General features: G+C 39.0%; 1 non-coding gene across 1 annotated transcript; it reads left to right on the forward strand.

Moving 5' to 3' along the window:
- The first annotated feature begins 1,122 nt into the window (after nucleotides 1–1,122).
- On the forward strand, nucleotides 1,123–1,337 carry LOC133061134 (small nucleolar RNA U3). The gene has a single exon (XR_009693959.1). It is a non-coding gene; the product is annotated as a small nucleolar RNA U3 (small nucleolar RNA).
- Nucleotides 1,338–4,137: the final 2,800 nt, after the last annotated feature.

The following is a 4,137-nucleotide window of genomic DNA, read 5'->3' on the forward strand; positions in this document are numbered from 1 at the left end:
GTAAATTTTAAAAACCATAAGCAGACTAACATGGAACATTATAAGCCCACAGTGCACTTATTTCTGGGTTTATGAATAATTAAGATTATTAAAAGTATTTATATACTGAGTTCTGACTCAGTTACTTGATGAGCAATCTATATTCTTTGTGACACTCTCTCATAAGAGTGTATAAAAAAAACTAATAGTATAAAATAACTTGGTGTACTTGGGCAATAAAAAAAAGACATGTCGTATAGAAAAGGTAATTTGAATTGGAGCTGTTTGTCTTATGAATTAATATTGCTACCAGAAAAGATAAACGCAGATAATATGTGACAAGTACAACAAGAGATGATCCCAAAGCTCTAGGAAAACAATTCAGTGATTTCAACAAATCTCTATAGCAGTTCCCAAGTAGAAGAGGTTATGCTGAGTAGAGATAAAAGGGGTCAGAGAGAAAGAGGCATTTGAGCTTGGGTTCCAATGAATAAGAAAAGAAAAGGAGCGAATATTTCCCCAGAACACAGAGCAAGAGCAGGGGCACAGAGGTAAGAAAGTGAAATCTGTGCCCGGGGAGCAGCAAGGAGACCAGTCTGCTTGGAATGTGAATATAAATGAACAGAGCAGCCAAGAGAGTGGCTGCAAAAGAGGTGGGCGGGGCCTGATCCAAAAGGATGCTGCCTATTGGCCTGTGGGTTCTGAACACACTAAAAGTGAACGGAGAAGTGGGAAATGGAAAACACCGAAGGTATTTCAACAGAAATTTAAAGCACTGGGAATGGGGCTCTAGGAATATGTTTAGAAAAAGAAGAAATTGAAAAATGCTTGTGAGAATATCTCAGTGATCCAGCTGTACTAGAGCTCTTGGAAAGGTAAACTATTAAGAATTTGTTCAAGGAATGAGAAGAAGTCATATGTTATCTTAACCTTGTAGGCCTAGATATCGAAAAAAATGGCAGCAATATAGTAATTAGGAACTACCTTAAAGGGTAATCTGATAAGAAACTGGACCACAGCATCTTTGTTCATCAGTTCACTAGCAGCTAGCATAGTACCTGGTGGTCATTCAGTCCATATTTATTGGGAAAAAAAAAATGAATAGGTTAAGATAATGAATTAATGATTAATTAATTAATGATAAAGACTATACTTTCAGGAGTCATTTCTATAGTTTGTTACTAGAGAAGTTTCTCTGATTGTGTAGAGCACCCGAAACCATGAGGAGGAGGTGCAGTGTTCTCTCCTGAGCGTGAAGCCGGTCTTTTGGTGTTGCTTCTGCAGCTGCCATTGGCCATTGATGATCGTTCTTCTCTTCCTTTGGGAGAGTAAGAGGGAGAGGACACCATCTGAGTGGTTTTGCAAAAAAAAAAAAAAAAAAAGATAGGTTTACAGCAAATTACATTTTAAATATAATTTTATTTATTTGTTTATGGCTGTGCTGGGTCTTTGTTGCTTTGCAGGCTTTTCTCTAGTTGCGGTGAGTGGGGGCTACTCTTCGTTGTGGTCCTCAGGCTTCTCTTGTGGAGAATATGCTCTAGGGCATGTAGGTTCAGTAGTTGCAGCTCCCAGGCTTACAGCACAGGCTCAATATTTGTGGTGCAGGGGCTTAGTTAGGGCTTCCCAGGTGGCACAGTGGTAAAGAATCTGCCTGCCAGCGCAGGAGACATAAGAGACTCAGGTTCGATCCATAGGTCGGGAAGATCCTCTGCAGGAGGAAATGGCAACCCACTCAAGTATTCTTGCCTGGAGAATCCGATGGACAGAAGAGCCTGGCAGGCTACAGTCCCATGGGTTTAATTGCTCCACCGCATGTGGGATCTTCCCAGACCAGGGATGGAACCCATGTCTCCTCACATTGATAGGCAGATTCTTTACCACTGAGCTACCAGGGGAACCCAGGACAAATCATATTTTTAAGAGTGTGTAGAGATAACCAGCAGACCGAGAGAAAGAACTGAATCTTGGGGGATTGTCAAGTTTATTGTGAGAATCAGTTTGTGAGATCATGTTGAATTGATCTAACACTTATTGGATCTTTTTAAATTAACTAGGACTTGAGATTAAAATAATAATAATAATAGTAAACTACTGTTCCTATCCTGGATGTGCTAATGGTTTGTTTAACTGGAAATTCATATTCAGATTGTTTTTCTGAATAAAAGTGATTGTTTGATTAGATCTTCAAGGTAGGAAAAGACAGAAGTTCCATAGACTATTAAAGAGCACCTAATTAATGTGTGAGAGGAAGAATAACTAAATGAGAGATAGACAAAGACTTCTCAGAGAGGTCAGAATGGATATAATGGGAAAATCATTATCAGGGGGCTTCCCTGATAGCACAGTTGGTAAAGAATCTGCCTGCAATGTGGGAGACCTGGGTTCCATCTCTGGGTTGGGAAGATCCCCTGAAGAAGGGAAAGGCTACCCACTCCAGTATTCTGGCCTGGAGAATTCCATGGACTGTATAGTCCATGGGGTCACAAAGAGTCAGACATGACTGAGCGACTTTCACTTTCACTTTCAATAGGAAAATGGAGGAGATGTAATGTCACAGAAGCCAGCAGAAGTGAAGATTTCAGTGCATGTGATAGTGTTGAGAAATCAGATTATTGAAAAGCAAGTTATTGGTGACCCAGAAAATGTTAACAGTAAAAGCAGATGCTAAAATGGAAAAAGGTTAAGAGATGCATGGGGAACTAAAGACATGAATGTCAGTTACCCTCAGAAAAAACTTGGCACTGAAAGAAAAGGCAGGAAAAAAGGACACTTGGGGCTTCCTTGATAATCCAGTGGTTAAGAATCAAGCTGCCAATGCAGAGGACATGGGTTTGATCCCTGGTCGGGGAAGATCCCACATGCCTTGGAGCAACTAAGCCCATGCAACACAAGTACTCAGCCCTGCAACAAGAGAAGCCGCCACAATGAGAAGCCCAGTGAGAGCAACGAGAGAGTAGCCCCCTGCATGCCACAACCAGAAAAATCTCAAGCAGCAATGAAGACTCAGGGCAGTCAAAAATAAAAAAAAAATTTAAGCTAATTTAAGAATAAAGGAAAATTGGGACTTCCCTGGAAGTCCAGTGGTTAAGACTTTATCTCCCACAAAACAGTAATGTTTTCACACTTACCCAGTTTATCCATTTATATGTTCATTCATTCAGTGAAAATATTTATTTTCATTATATTAAAAAAAAAGACTTTACTTTCCAATGTAGGGATTTGATCCCTACATTGCAGATTTGATCCCTGGTCAAGGAGCTAAGATCCCACATGCCTTATTGCCAAAAAACCAAAACATAAACCAGAAGCAATGTAGTAACAAATTCAATAAAGACTTTAAAAATGGTGAACATCAAAAAAAATCTTAAAAAAAGAAAAAAAGAATAAGGGAAAATCAACTGCCACTTAGGATACCTAAAACTGATTTTTTTTTTTTTAGAACAGGAGGATTTGGGAACAGAAAAATTGACAATCACCTTTTTTTCCGTGCTCCTTCCATGTTCTTTACATATTTACATATATCCGTATCATACCACAGTATTAGGTCTGTGTCTCAGTCTCCCCTTCTTGACTGAACTCTTTGACTATCTCTCCTTTGAAGACCTGGCACCTGGCACATAGCGGTCATTCAGAAATTTGTAGAGCTTGAACTGAAAATTCAAAAGAAAATAATTGAAGGAACTTGGTCCTAAAGGAAGTAGAAGACTTTCGGGTGAAAGAGAAAACTTTGAAAATAAAGCAAAAAGGACACCTCTGCCTCTGAGGCAAGGGGAGAAAACTGGACCCGTAAAGTATAGAGAGTGTAGGAAAGCTGAGGAAATCCTATCAAATGTGCTGGATCTGGTTAAGAAGGAAGTAAGTGCAGGGAGGCATACATTTGCAAGACAGTTAAAGAAAATGGGATAGGGAATTAATTAAAAGCTTGTTCAGATCCAAGCTAGGAGTGCTAACTTCATAATACTTGGCTCAGTTGTTCTCAGCCTTGGATACATATTAGAATCAATTGGGTAATTTTTTTTTTTTTAAGATAATTTATGTTCTTGCTTACAGAAACTTTTATTTAAGAGATCTAGAAAGACACCCTGGCTTTGTTATTTTTAAAACCATCAAGTGTTGCTAATGTGAGATAAGAACTTCTGACTTTGGTATTTAAACAAA

The sequence above is a fragment of the Dama dama genome, chromosome 8, assembly GCF_033118175.1.
Source record: "Dama dama isolate Ldn47 chromosome 8, ASM3311817v1, whole genome shotgun sequence".
Classification (NCBI taxonomy): domain Eukaryota; kingdom Metazoa; phylum Chordata; class Mammalia; order Artiodactyla; family Cervidae; genus Dama; species Dama dama.